At 42.8% G+C, this 16,003-nt stretch overlaps 1 protein-coding gene across 1 annotated transcript in view; it reads left to right on the forward strand.

Moving 5' to 3' along the window:
* Window positions 1-16,003, forward strand: part of Itfg1 (integrin alpha FG-GAP repeat containing 1) — a 120,152-nt gene that overhangs the window by 33,096 nt on the left and 71,053 nt on the right.

Below are 16,003 nucleotides of genomic sequence, written 5' to 3' on the forward strand. Positions count from 1 at the left end.
TAATATCTAGTGACTGTCGTGTATTTTAAATAATAACAGGAAAAGCATATTAATAGCGTGGATCTTTCCTAAATGATTTCCTCCTGGACCTCGCCTATGGGAGCAAATCTGTCATGGATTATTGTAAACCTAGATAAACTGTCCCACAAGATCACCTGCGAGTTATTATTTTATTGGCTCCTGACACACATCACAGTCAAGGGCAGAGATCCTAATAGATCCTTTACCTGTTCGTGTTGTTTATGCTTAGCTCCATTCTTCACTTCCGGAGCCCAGGGCCCAGCCCATGAAAGAATGCTCACATTCAGGGTGGGTCTTTTCACATTGTTAACACCAAGATAATCACCCAAAGACACGTCATGCGCCAGTCTGATCTGTTATCCCAGCTGGGACTTCCTTCTCTGGTGATTCTAAGCCGTGCCAAGTTGACAACAAAAACTAACCAGTACAGTGCAAAACCATTTTCTATACACACATACAAAGCAGAGAGAAAAAGATTAAAATGGTTGCCATCGACAAAGGAAGAAGGAAGGAACATGGAGGCACAAGTGAAAGGGTACAGAGGAGTTGTGTGGAAGTTGAATGATTAACACATGACATGAACCACAGCTAGCAATGAGGCCATCATAGATGAGTTTGCCACAAAGGAGTGGGGACTGTGCTTGAGATGGAGACATCAGCTTGTCTCTCCACAACCATTTTCTCACTGCTTGTGATTATGCATCTCATGGTATGTGGTGTTCTTAAGTGTGCACAATAGTTATGTTTAAACTGATCTGTCTTGAAATCTAGATTTTTTTTTTTTTTTTGGTTCTTTTTTTCGGAGCTGGGGACCGAACCCAGGGCCTTGCGCTTCCTAGGTAAGCGCTTCTACCACTGAGCTAAATCCCCAGCCCCGAAATCTAGATTTTTTTTTTCGGCCTGATTACTGTGTATGCCTGGTACTTTGTCTAGCCCATGGAGCTTTACAATTCAGTAAAGAAAATGAGACTTCAATTGAGCATCAAAGAGTGATTAATGTTTAAGAGTATTTATAAACAGATTACCAACTTTCAAGTCATCTGTAAAGCCTTTCCACTCAGTGGTTTTATAATATTCATTTGCTCTAAGACATGTGACTCCTTTTAATCTCCTACATGAGGCTCTAGTTCCTTTACCAGCATCTATGATAATTCTCTGGCCATCTTCCAAGTTTGTCTCTTACTCTCTGATAGTAACAAATGCTTCCACCAAAACAGCCTGAACTTTTTCTTAAATGTCCTCTGATTTTTCTCATTGTCTCTGTCTTCTTGTCCCTTGAAGTCTCCTCATGTGGCACTATTGCCAATTTGGGTTGGATCATTAATGTATGACGCTCTCTGCACATAGTAAGATGTTTGGCAACACCCTTAATTTTTACTCCTTTTTTCAAATTTTTTGATGTCTGTATTTACTTTGTATGGGGCGAGGTGTGGAAGTCAGAGGACAGCTTAAAGAGGTCATCGCTTTCCTTCTGCCATGTGGATCCCAGGCTTCGAACTCAGGTCACTGTGTTTGGCAGCAGTTGCCAAGCCTGACTTCTACTTTTTGAGTACCAGTAGCAACCATAAATGTCTGTAGACCTTTCCCAGCATACTGTAGAAGGCAAAATAAGCCTGCAGAGAAGCAGCACTGTTCCAGGGCAACTGTCAAGCCTCATCTGAGATGCCGTTAGTGTCTGACTTGTACCTGTTTCCTCTCTGCTTCCGCGTCTCCTGTTTTGTTTCCATTGCCTGTGGAGGAGAACCAGGCACTTGAACTCTGTAGATTTCCTCATCTTAGCCTTGCTGACACCGGGGCTGTCATCCTCTATTCTTCTATTCTCTCTTATTATTGGGAGATCAGTGATCAACATTCTCAGGTACTCTTTCTGCTTTCTACAGTGTCCTTAAAAATTAAATGAAGCATCCCTTCTAACTGTCTCAAATAGGATATGGCACAATTCATGTTCTGGTTTTAGGAAAACATCTTTAATCCTCAGAACTAATTGTATATACATTTCCCTGGAAGCTTCTGCCTTCTAGTTATCCCAGTGGTCTTCCACTTTCCTTTCTCACATCAACAAATTTGCTAGTTTATTAGAGACATAGTTTCCTACACACAGTGTTGTAACTGTTATATTACTTCAGAATCCACAGAGACAGCGCAGCACAGCACTATTACCTCCTGTTCAGCCATCTCTGCTCACTCCCTGTGCCTTGTGGATACTGGAAAACCTACTGTCCTCCAAACCACTACTCTGTTGACTGCTAATGTGTCTTGCTTCCTACACCTTTTGAATTTCTTTGGGCTCTCCTTTAGGCTTAGATATTTCAAAAGCTACTTTATTTAGAGTTCTAGAACACTTCAAACTCCTTTCTAGCTCATTGACCAGAGGTAATGGAGAAAGGAGGATAATAGGAAAAGAGGGTTGTGGACCTGTTTTGAAGTAGTTCTTTGGGGCCATTCCAGTCTTCATTGTCAGGATATCACAGTCCCGTCCAATAGCAAACACCAAACATGAATCAGTTGCAGTGGTTCCATCCAACAGAAACTGCAAGGTTCCCTGAATTGGCACGAGTCAGCAGAAGGAGCAAGAATCAGGCAGAACACCAAGAGAAGGTGTTTGGCATGTTTCTCGCTATGAAGTGATGACCAGCAAAGAGCGATGAACTGTTGCATGGCTTAGCAATTCAAGATCATCCTTTCACTCTCTATGTGGTTCTACTTATACTATTTCTAAACATCTGCGCCCTATTTTAGCTAGGGTTTTGCTGCTGTGAACAGACACCACGTCCAAAGCAATTCTTATAAGGACAACATTTTTTTTAAGGACAACATTTAATTGGGGCTTACAGGTTCAGAGGTTCAGTCCATTATCATCAAGCGGGGAGCAGGGCAATATCCAGGCAGGCACGGTTCAGGAGGAGCTGAGAATTCAACATCTTCATCTGAAGGCTGCTAGCAGAAAACTCGATTCCAGGCACCTAGGATGAGGGTCTTAAAGCCCTCACCCACAGTGACACGCCTACTCCAGACAGGCGACACCTACTCAATCAGGGCCACACCTAACAGTGCGATTCCCTGGGCCCGAGCGTATATATACAAACCATCACACCCTCTCGGCTGTCTGCTTCAGAAAAACATCCTCTCACAAAACAGCTTTCAGAAAAACATCACGTGACCCAACTGAGTTTCCAAAGAAACCAGAAATTTCCACCTCACTCTGTAGTTCACCAACTGGTCTTACTGCTTTATTCTCACCACCAGCCCCAGTCTGCATTTCTTCTGTCCATCCTAGTAGCCTTCTTACAAAAATACCTGTCTTACCTGATGTTCCTAGATGCAGAGCCTCTAATCCTGGGAATATCGAGCCAACTATAGTCTGTCCCCAAGAAAAACACATTATAATCTGTGTGGAGAAGCTATCCATGATTAGACTTACAAAGCCCTTTCTTCATTCTCTCTTATAGTCACTGAACTCTTCCTGCACAGCTTGAATTTGATTCATCATTCTCAACCAGATATGTGACAGGCTTTTAATCTGGCCACCTTTGCCTGCCTCCCCCCACCTCCCCTGGCTCCTTCCACTTTGATAGCAGCACACTTTTTTGGGCATTTAGCAATGCCTGTATTCTGGGTAGCTGCAGAAGCAAATATGGCATTTCCTCCTGTGTGCTTCTCCAACCCCTAGATACTTAGTTTTGCTGCTGAATAAACTTAAATATTCTTTGGATAACTGAGTCGTTGGATGCTGAAACATTAGGCAGCCTCTCTTTACCGAGAGTCTGATACATTTAATAGCATATTGTACTACATGATTTGATGTTTCTTCACGTCTGCTTTCTCTGTCTTTATCTGTAACGGTGGGGAGGGGTGGAAGCCCTGTACGTACTACTGTGAAAAAGACACATGGAAACCAGCTGCAGGGAGGCCAGTCAACTTTATTGGGGTGACCTAAGGCCTATATAATTTGGGGGACCATGGATAGGAACATCCAGGATAGTCAAAAGTCACTATATGAAGACTTAGGGAATCGGAATGCCTCATGAACATGGGGAAGCATTTCAGGAATCGTAGGTGCTAGCTGATCGAGCTTTTAATGGAAGAAAGGAAGTTGAACCTGTAATCTAACTAAGGCTGTGTGACATTCTGCAATTAGAGGCTTGTATGGGGGCTTTTGAATTCCCCAGAGGAGCTCAGAGAGGGGAAGGCCCTGCGAATGAGGAAAGTCCCTCATTACACGCTGAGCTTATTAACTTTCTATATGTATGTGGTCGTCTACCTTTTCAGAGTTGGGTCTCACATGACTCTAATTAAATTTATTGTTATCGAGACAATCTCACTAAATAGCCAAGGTTGGCCATCAACTCCTGATCCTTCTGCTCCAGTCTCCCAAGCACTGTATGAACTACCACATCTGGCAGAGGTAGTAACATTTGCCCCTTCATTTTACGCATAAAGAGGTAAAACGTGCCGTGCTGCATAATCCAGGCTGGTTAGCCCAGGTCCCTTCCTTGTTCAGGTGCTGATACTTTGTGATCGAGTTAGGTGCTGTACCTCACGGAGGCAAAGGCTTGCTCAACACCTTAGTGTAGAGCTCTATCATCACTGTATAAATTGCCCATGTCTACCTTTGCCATTAGACTAGAAATCAATTTAGTAGAAACAAATTAACCACGTATAGAGCAGAGGCCCATAGATCATCCAGCTAATAACTGGCAGAGCTGACTTTTACATCTCAAAACGTATGTGCTCTTTGCACTTCCAACTACATTATGTGAGGCTAAGGCCTTAGTGTGGCCAACAGGGTGACCCCTGATCTCGCATTCTATTTTTCCTTGCTCCAACCACACACATGTAGGTAGCATCATTCCTGCAGACGTGCCTTCACCTGACCCTGCTGAAGGTTTTGCAGTCCGTTGTCCAGGTGGAATCCATTCCCTCATCTTTAGGTCTTCATTCGCTGGCATTTCTAAGTGGTTTCCCCAGTCTACCCACACCCACTGCTGCTCGGTAGCCATGCTCCTGTCTTGCTCCTCTCCTTCCATGGGGCGCTTTACCTCTCTAGACGTAAAAATGCAAGAGCAAATGTTTGATAAATTACATACACTGCTCCAGAGACTGGGGCAGGAGGATCATGAGTTGATGACCAATCTGGGCTACTTAGTCAGACTGTCTCAAAAATGATAAATTTAATTAAAAATGTAAGAATTCAGAGAATATTCCGTGAAAAAATTCTTGAAATTGCTTGGAAATGAAAAAGTGGGCAAATAGATACACATGCACATGCTTGTACTAAAACAGTTCCAAGAGTGTCAGCGGTCAGTCCTGACCCGAGGGAGACTGCCAGAACAGACAGAAGACAGTTCCACGAGCAAATCCTTCAGCAGCCTAGCAGCCCCCCCACACACACACACACACACATGTATTCCTTATGTTTTCAAAAGAAGTATCACAGTGGTTCCACATAGACAAGGTTTTAGGTGAGTGTACTAGTGGATAGACACAGTTGAGGGCATGATCTTCAAGTTTGGTGTAGGCATGAGTAAGGCGTGTCTCTGAGCAGCCTGGCCTGAGGACTTGGTTCTGTGTGCTCTCCACTGTTGTCCTTTGCACCTCTGACCCACAGTCCAGCCAGGGGAACATTCCTGAAAGGCCTGGGTTACCAAGGGTCTCTGCAGGGCTCTGACGTACTTTAGTGAACGTCTCTCCAGGTGGGGCGCTCATGCACTTTATTTGTTGCTTCTTTAATGATACCTTTTAAAAGTTTTCTATTTCATTAGTGTGTGTGTGTGTGTGTCCATGTGAATACATGCCACAGCACACATGAGAAGGTCAGAGGACAACTTTCAGGAGTCGGTTCTCTTCCCCCTCTCATAAGTTCAGGGATCAGCTCAAGTCCTCAGGTTTTCAGACAAGTGCATTTATCTGCTAAGTGAACTCACCTTTTGTCCTTCATTTCACATTATTTTTTATGTACATGTCTGATCTCTTATGAACTTTGGTTGTTGGTAAGTATGGTGTATTATATGTAGTTATAGTTATTAAATAACTGTTAAAACCAAACAAATATACTTCAGCGCTCAATTCTTGAGGTAATACCTATAAATTTTAGGCATATTTTTATAATAATAAGCACAATGATACCTTGTTTTAGTCTGAAATTATTTCAGGTGATTTAATCTATGATAGCATTCATCTGTCTTCTGCCTTTTATTTCAATTGCAAACCCATTTGCAAATAAAGCTTACAGACTTAAAAAACCTCACAACAAGCTTTCACCTGCCACTCTTCGTTAGTACGCTATGTCAGTATCCTTGCTGATCCTCAGTAGTGACCTCCATCCGAAATTGTATTCACTATCCATTCAGTCAGTGGAATAGATGTGCTGGCAGTGCGCGTCTGTGTACAGACCTCACTCTTCTTCTGTCTTCACTGCAGGTATCTATTCTCACTATACCTGAGAACTGCTTACTTGAAGGAAAGTTGCAGTTGACTGCTTTTGCCAAGTGACAGTTTTCCACATTGGCTCTCTCAGTGTGTACTTCAGATGTGCACTAACATAATTAATTCCAGTCAGCCATAGAAGTCTTACTCTGACATAGCAGCACTAGCTCCTTTATTATACAGAGTACATCCATTACATAGTCATCTATAATCGTTACAATCATTATTGTGTCTCTTAACCATAAAGAATTATAAGTTTGTATATACTAGTAACATTTTAACCTTAGTTCCTAATTTTTTCTTCCTATGGATGTAAGTTATTGTCCTGTGTGACTTTCATTTAACCCCTCCTCTCCAACTCACCTTCTTAGTGTTGTGCTGTGCTGATTTATCTCTGTATGTTATAGGAACAGGTGAATATAAAATATATAAAATTACCTCCACAGGTCTCTGTTTGACCATCTGGTTCCCAGAGGTTGAGAGACTGTAACATTTAAGAAGCAGTTCTTGACCAGATAGTGTAGCACAGGCCTTTATTCCCAACACTTGGGAGACAGAGGCAGGAGGAACTCTGAGTTCAAAGCCACCCTCGTCTACAGGGTGAATTCCAGGACAGCCAAGGCTACACAGGGAAATTTTGTCTCAGAACTCCATCCAAAATGCCAAAAAGAAAAGAACAAGTAGTACGACTTGACTAGAAAATCTGAATGCTAAGAACTGTGTTGTGTTCTGACCCCAATTCCAGCCAGAGCCTTCCCTGCTCTCTGCTTCCTAGGTATTACCTCATACCAAGCGCTCACCAGTCTCCCACCATTAGGGTCCAGATCTGCCCTCGTCATGCCATATTTTCTCAACTGTAAGCCAAACGAAATCTTCCTTGAGTTGCTGGTAGTAGGTAGTAGGTCACAGCCACTAGAAAAGTAACTGGTGCAGTTCTAAACATGTTTTACACAACTATATCTCTTGAAAAGGACAAGGGATATGTACTTTTGGAGCTAGACTCACAGTGGTAGGACAAATATCCCTAGCTTGTATGAGGCTCTGGGTTTGATCCACAAAACCACCAAAACGGGAAAGAAAAAGCCCTGCATGCACTCATGTGCGTGCGTGCGTACGTGTGTGTGTGTGTGTGTGTGTGTGTGTGTGTGTGTGTGTGTGTGCACGCGCGCGCCCGCTCGCACCATGACACATACATGCTATGATGCATTTGTGGAGATCAGACAACAGCCTCAGATACCCATCCTTTTTTTTTTTTTAACCTTGTTTGAACCATGAGCTTCAGGGATTCTCCCACCTCTGCCTCCCAGGCATATTAAACACTGCCTGGTTTAATGTGGAATCTGAATATTTGAACTCAGATCCTCACACATACCTGGCAAATGCTTTACTCACTGCACTATCTTCTTGCCTCTTTGCTATTGTTTCTAATTACATAGCTACCTTACTGTGTTTTCAAGTGGGTTTGAATCCAAAGTCATTTATTTTGTTCTGAACAAACTTCATTAGTGTTGGTGTTTGTTCTGAGGCTGCAATGTAGCCCAGGCTGGCTTGAAACTTACAACAAACTTTCTGCCTCAGACTCCCAAGTTTTAGGTTTTCATATGTAAGCTACTGCATTGAAATTCATTGGTAATTTCATATAAGGTAAGTTAGCTTTCGATAAACTCACTCAGGTTTTGGTTTCCTAGGAGTGTATGTTTTCTTTGTCTTAACTTTTAACAGTGGTTATCCTGACAGAGGACCTTTGGTAGGCAGAGAAACAGTTACTCTGACCCAGGGTCTTGGTCAACAGTCTTGTGACCAGTCTTCTGCTTTTCTGATGGGAAATCTGGTGTTACACTTTTTTAATCTCTTTATAATTTCATTTCACTATGGCCTGTTCATATGTGAGGAGACAGAAACACAGCCATGGCCATGAGTGGAGGTCAGAGGACAATTCTCATGAGTCTGTCCTTTCCTTCTGCCATGTGGGTCCCAGGTATCAAACTCAGGTCATTAATCAGGCTTGACAGCAAGCGCCTTCTGTACTGCACCATCCCACCTACCCACCTTTTTAATTAGGACAGTATTTCTCTTGATTTTTTAAAGACTTTTCTCCCTCTCTTTACTTTTTGATGTTTTTGCTGCAATCTGTCTTGATATGGACATATTTGTGTTTATTCTGCCAAGAATTTACTGAGCTTCTGAGGTGTTGATTTCCAACTAATTTAGGAAGTTGTCAGCAATCATTTCTTGAATTACATGTTTTTCTTTTTCTTCTTTCCCTTCATGCCTGTAGACACTAACATCTTATTTCTGAACTCTGAATCATGTCACCTTACTCCGAGGCTCTGTTGATTCCCTTCATATTTCTTCCCTCTCTGGTTTTTTTGATGAATTCTGTCAGTCTGCCATGACGGTTGCTGGTAATTCTGCCTGCCCCGTGGGCTCCTGACACAGCTTAGCCCAGCCCAGCAGGTACGCTTTGCTCTCACTGGAGCGCGTGGGTAGCAGCTCCTTCTCTTGCAACACAGTTTTTACTTCCTGCTTCTGGACTGCGTTTTCCTCTTCTCTACGCCTCACAGTGTCTTTTAGTCATTGCGACCATCCTGCAAAAGAATCGTTGACACATGCCTCTCAAACCCTGGTCCCGAATTTGAAAGTAATGATGCCGCACCTATTATAAGGCCTGAAACCATTCGGAGCTCAGGCAAAGAAACCCTTTGGTTGGCACGGTGGGTCTTACTATCTCATCGGAAAGTTTGAAAGGCCATGGAGATGAGGCTGCCATGGAGGGCTTGTCTGTGTTTTGGAAGTGGGGCCAAGGTAACGTTTTGTGAACTTCCTCCTGACCTTTGACCAGTGGCACCTACATTTTTTTGTATCAGCTTGCACAGATAAGAGACACCAGAGGAAGGGTATAGTAAGCATTCTGGAATTTTGGGTTCTTTTTTTTTTTTTTCTTAAAAAAAAAAATATAAGAATGTGTTTTCATCATAATCCCAGGTGTAGGATGTGGGGCTGCTTCAGACTGTCTGCAGCAGCTGACTAGGATTTGCCTCGTGCTCTCAGAGGCATGGTTTTACCAGCTGCAGATAATTTCTGCAATTGTGTGATGTTTGGAATTCTTGGAACTTTTCAGAGGGTACATAAATGCTAGCGCTCCGAGAAGTGGTATGAGTGGTGGTTGATCATTCAGGGGGATTGATTGCAGTTTGTTAGTTAATAGCTGTGGTCAAAGAGGAATCAAGAAAGAAATTAGTTTCAGGGATCGCTCTGTTTCTATCTCTCAGTCTGTCTCTTTCTCTCTTCTCCTCTATCCTTCCTTCTCTCCTTTCTAGTGATAGGGGTGAAACCAGGGAGATAAAGGATGGACAAAATAGAGCCCACAAAGTCACAAAGGCCAGCTACAGAAGCGGGATGAAGTTTAAAACATATCAGCAATTAAACATGGGAGCAGTGGTGTCAGTTCTGATTTGCAGTAAAACAGCTCTGAGTCCAGCCTATTCCTAAAGCTTGTTACTGTTGTTTACTTGTGCCACACGTTGCGCTGCCTTTGGCATAAAATGTTTTCCCATAATGCAAAGACTGCTCCTCAGAGGCTGTAGCTTTGGAAGTCTACCAGCATTCTGCATGCCCATGCGTTTAACAGGCCGCTGTCTCTCCTGGCACACTCAGCTCTGAGGCTCCGTTAGTTGCCCACTGTTGTGTAGTTTCTGACAGTGCATTAGGTATATGTGAACATTGCTCCTAGGTTTAATAATTGTGTGTGTACTCCTTTGCAAATTATCTCAGGTCAGTTTTATAGGCTCATTCACGCTCTGCGAATATTCTTAATAGTTATTTCAAAGGTTCTTTCTTGGTAAAGCAGCAGCTTCTCTGTGGTGTAGGTGAACTGATACTGTTTCTGATCCCACCAAATCTCTGTTGCTGCGAGCAGCACTTGAGTGTGAACTTCCCCACATGCTCTTCGGGATCAAGTGAGCTTTTTTAAAGCACAGCTTTGTGGTTGTCTGTGCTGCAGCCTGCCTTTCCTCCATGGCGTAATCTTGAGCCATGAAGATGTCCTTCTGAATGGCACCACTGTTTTACAGAAAAGTGATCATGTTCCTTATTCTGGAGAGAAATGAATAAACATCTATTCATCCCAAATCAGGCACCAGTGAACAAGGATATGATTCTATCCGAGTCCAGCTCAGGGAATAATGGATTTATTGGACTTACGAGAACATGAGGGAGGAAGTACTTACAGGAGCGTGTTAACCCCCAAACATCTATGTCACTGATAAGTCGCACCCCAGCAGAGGTGACAACCTTCCCAGAGGCTGCAGAGGAATTCCCTTTTTAGAATGCCACATGTTGTATATGCCATACCAGCCCCAGAAGTCATATGCAGGACTGCATATAGCTAGGGGAAGGGGTTCAGAATGAAGTGAGGAGGGCTGAAATCTCAGGTGAGGTCACACAACTCTGTCTTCGTCGGAATGTTAAAACAGTCTACACCTTGTGCTGGTTGTTGGTAAACACAGCTGGTCAAGTTTCAAGATGGCCGTGTCTTCTTGACAGGTAAATACTTCATTCCTAGGAGGTGGTCTGGGAGTGTCCATCAGCATTTTCTTAGGTGTATCTCCTTTCGTTCTGTCGTGTGACTTGTTCTTAGCCATCGGAGAGTGAGACCTTGTGGTCTTGTTAACTAACTTTTTTCTTGTTATTACATGTCCTTATTATATGTGTGTTGAGGTGGCATGGGAAGCACATCCCTGTGGAAGTCAGAGGACAGTTTACTAGAGCTTCTTCTTCACCACAGCTGCTGCTGCCACGTATGATCTTCAGATCAAACTCAGGTTGTCAGGTTTGGTGGCCAGCATCTTTAGCCACTGAGCCATCTTGTAGGTCTCTAAAGTTTCATTTTTTATTTATTTTTTAGAGTTTTGTATATGAGAACTATTAACATCATTCCCACCCTTCTTTTCCCTTTCCAACTCTTCTCATGTCTCCTCAACTATCTTCAAGTTCATGACCTATGTATTTATTCATCTATTTTATGTGTGTATTACGTGCATACACATTACATGTGTACATACATGCACACACATTACATGTGATACACCATTCTAAGGCCTAGTGATTTTCATATGTATGTTTGTTCAAGGCTAACCACATGGTTGATCTATGACCTATCAGAGTTCTCAGACTTGTCCCTGGTACTTAAATACACACATGCACATAAGTACAGGCATACAACCATCTGCATCCACGTGTTTAAGACTGACTACAGAATTGACTGACTGTTGGGGTTATCAGGTTTGTCCCTGGAAAGGACTGGTTCTTCCTCTGAGCAGATATCAGCTGCCTTAATTCTTCATTTAGGGGTATGGCCTTGTAAGAGTTCTGTCCACCACAGCATGTCAGCTGGTGTTGTCATTGCATGGGTCATTGTTGCGATTTTATGTCATGCAGCTTCCCTGTGGTACGCAAAAGGCACCATCTTGTAGCTGACATCCTAAAGTTTTTTCCTAGGAGTTATTTCATTCACTCTGAAATATGATTTTTATATTGAGTTATTAATAATTAATCATCTCTATTTTTATTTCTCCAAGTAAACATTTTTCTATAACCTCTTTACATAATTCAACCTGAATTTTTTGTTTGTTTGTTTTTTGAGCTGGGGACCGAACCCAGGGCCTTACGTACCACTGAGCTAAATCCCCAACCCCTCAACCTGAATTTTTTACTCTATCTACAAGGCACTTTAAGTTCCATGTGTGACTTTAGTGCTCTCCACAGATGTAACAAGCAGCAGTGAAAACTGTAAAAATATTAGCTCTGTACACTTCTTATAGCTATAATTATACTTACAGTTCTTAAGTTTACCAAATATGCACAAAGTAAGCTCATAATTCATCACATTTTATGTGATCACTATTCTTAGACTCTTCAGTACCAGCAGGGAAAATGGAATTGTCTTCTAGCTGTAACAGTAAATTGCTGGCTGACCTTTACTCTGTGTATTAACAGAGTGGCTCCAGGTCCCTGAAGAACTTCTACACTAAGCTTTTGAATCCTTGTCAGGAAGATGCCATCTCATTTACCACCAAGCAGGCCCAGCGTTTTAACAGCATCTGCCATTCAGTGTGAACAACTCTGCTCTGTGTCCAGTTGTCCTGTAGTAAAGGCACAAGTGTCTCCTTTCTTGGTTTCCTTTTTTTTTTTTTAAGATGTATTTATTTATTTTAAGTATGTAAGTCCACTGTAGCTGTCTTCAGACACACCAGAAGAGGGCATCGGATCCCATTACAGATGGTTGTGAGCCTCCATGTGGCTGCTGGGAATTGAACTCAGGACCTCTGGAAGAGCAGTCAGTGCTCTTAACCTCTGAGCCATCTCTCCAGCCTGGTTTCCGTCTTTCAAGTAGCTCAGAATGTATATCAAATGCTTCTTAGTGTCTGAAATCTCTGCGTGTAATGATCTTTATTAATCCCAAATTGCTTTCATATGCTGATTACTTCTTTTTCAAATCACTTAAAACCATAGTCATGTGTATATATGTGTATTTAAAATGGGATCTATTCGTATCATTTATACACCATGCATGGTCCAACTAGTCCAACAATGGCTGCCTGTAAATAGAATTTCCAGGAATCTAGTAGTCGCTTATTCCATGAGGAGGGATGTCTCACTGGTCTTCAGTATGTGCCCGAATCCCAAAGAAGTAGGCTCTAATGCCAGTGAAGGAGTTTTTGCTAGTGAGGTCAAGAACAAGCAGGCAAAAACTGAGAAGCTGCCCTCTTCCATGTCCTTTTATATTGGCTTCCATCAGAAAGTGTGGACCTTCCTACCTCAAAGATCTGAATTCAAAATGAATCTTTCACTTGAAATTATTAAGCAAAATTACTTCATAGGTGTGCCAAGCCATTTGGCGATGGCATTCAGAATGTCACCATGGGGTAACAATGAAGAAAATGCTGAGAGGAAAGGGAGACATTTGAGCCTATTTTGGTTCTGAAGTAGAAGTGTATCTTAGCTGGGGCTATTGCTGTGATAAAACATCACAACCACAAGCAACTTGGGGAGGAAAGGGTTTGTTTGGCTTACGTGTCCTGAGACGCAGTCACTGAGGAAAGCCAAGGCAGGAATTATTCTGGGCAGGAAGCCAGAGGCAGGAGCTGATGCAGAGGCCATGGAGCAGGGCTCGTTAGGGGGTCTGTTCTTCATGACGGGCTCAGCCTGCCTTCTTACAGCACAGACCACGGCCCAGGAAGGGCTGGCTGTCCACAATGGGCTGGGCGCTCGCACATCATCATTACCCAAGAAAATGTTCTACAGGCTGGCCTACAGCCCAGTCTTGTGAAAGCATCTTCTCAGTTGAGGTTCCTCCTCAGGTGACTATAAACTGTGTCCAGATGAGGTAAAACTAGCAGCACAAAGGCAAGTACAGATGGAATGCAGGTGCAGGTAGCTGGGGGAGCATGAGACCTGAGAGCAGTCGCTCTGTTAGAACACTGTGTGAGTAGTAGGGAAGGGGTGGGCAAACGTGTAATAAGGCTTTCCATGGAGGTGAGGTGTGTTCTATAGTCTGAATAAAAACTAAGAAATAAATAAAGGAGGTCAGTTTGCACGTTTGTTAATTGTCCTGAGTGCAATGTGAAGGACGCATAGCTGAATGACAGGAGGTCGCTGGTACGTATGTCATCACCCAAATCTCAGACATTGCCAGATAAACGTGAAAGGGAATACATCACCCAGAGTAAGCTTGTGACAGTGAAGCTATCAGTCACCTTCATCAAACACGAATTCTCTGTCCAGAAGCAGTGTGTCTTCAGTCTGACAGGAGGAATCCGAGGTACTTGCTATGTGGACATAAAATTAGTCTACCTGGAGCCAAGGGTCTGAATGCAACTAATTGTAAGAGTGAAGAAATCCCCAGCATGTTTAACACAGCTCTAGTAATTACAGATTTTACCTTTATACCCTTGTATATAAGAGATACACAAACTAATCAAACGTGAATGTTAGTGTTCTAGGCATCATGTTGGGAAAAGGCATTTCTTTAAAATAGTCATTATTTCATGTCCCACTACATAATCACCATTTTAGAGCATATGAGACTGGAACTACTTTACTATTCCAGGAGTCACCTCCGAAGCATCAGCCCTCTAACACTCACCAAGTAAAAATTGGTATCACACAAATAATAAATTCTGCTGTTTTTTTTTTTCTTTTTTCTTTTTTTCGGAGCTGGGGACCGAACCCAGGGCCTTGCGCCTACCACTGAGCTAAATCCCCAACCCCCATAAATTCTGTTCTTTAAATAGGTGCCCATTCACCTGGCCTTTGCATTAATATGAAGTTTGATTTCACTTTCCAAAGACATTTTATTCATACACTTTGCAATCACTTTCTGTAATATGGATTTATAAAGACAAGTCTTCCATTACTCAGAATCGTAAACCTGATTTGATTCCAAGGTTTCAGGTGTTGAGATGCTGTGGTTACATGGTGCCAGACCTTCCTGTGATAGACAGGTGTGGCTTCAAGGGCGGAAATGTAAAATGTGACTGGGGTCAAAATGTTACCTTGAATCATGAAATACAAGATTTAAGAGGCAGGCAGTGAGGGGAACACCCATAAGGAAGGGGAGGGGGGAGGGGGATGTTTGCCCGGAAACCGGGAAAGGGAATAACACTCGAAATGTATATAAGAAATACTCAAGTTAATAAAAAAAAAAAAAAAAAAAAAAAAAAAAAAGAGGCAGGCAGTGGTAGCAGATGCCTTTAACACAGCACACAGGAGACAGAGGCAGACAGCTCTCTGTGAGTTTGAGGTCAGCCTGGTGTACATGAGTGCCAGGACAGCCAGGACTACTTAGAGAGACTCTGTCTCAAAAAAACAAAATAACAACAATAGTAATAATAATAAATTTAACTATATAGTTTTTACTTCTTTTTTATTTACTATCTCCCTTTTTGTTGTTGTTCAATAGTTCTTTGTGAATTTCTCATCATGTGCCCCAATCTCACTCATCTCTCCCTCCCCTCATACCCACCCTCCACCCTTGCAACCTCCCCCCAACAAGGAAAAAAATCTTAATGTGGACACTGTAGTATGTCACAGTGTGTCCCAGTCTTTACTTGCAAATTTCATCTCAATAACTCATTGGTCTGGTCTGAGGTCCCTGGCTTCTGCTACTGTGTTAATATGGTAACCTCACTGGGACTCCTCTCAGATATCCTGCTGTTGCCCTGTGTCATAGTGATCCTGTAGTTTTGCTACAGTAAGACAGGCTCCTTCATGCACTCCAGCAGTTCATCAATGGGGTAGATATTAAAGTGGACCAACTCAAAGCCATGCATCTGGGCCTTGGAGGTTTCTGAGATGGTCAGCCCTCCAGTTCTCTCAATCTCATGCCCTCAGGACTAGCTCATGGGCAATCCCTGCAACCAGGGGCCAGCTCTACCCTGCTGCAGGCAAGGTGCAGGGCCCACTGTCATGAGTGTTACAGTTGGTGAGGGACATGGCCAGTTCTCTCACTTTAATGACCCTGAGGCCAACTCTCCTGCCTGCTGTAGGTGGCAAC

The sequence above is a fragment of the Rattus norvegicus genome, chromosome 19 (assembly GCF_021556685.1).
Source record: "Rattus norvegicus strain SHRSP/BbbUtx chromosome 19, alternate assembly SHRSP_T2T, whole genome shotgun sequence".
Classification (NCBI taxonomy): Eukaryota; Metazoa; Chordata; class Mammalia; order Rodentia; family Muridae; genus Rattus; species Rattus norvegicus.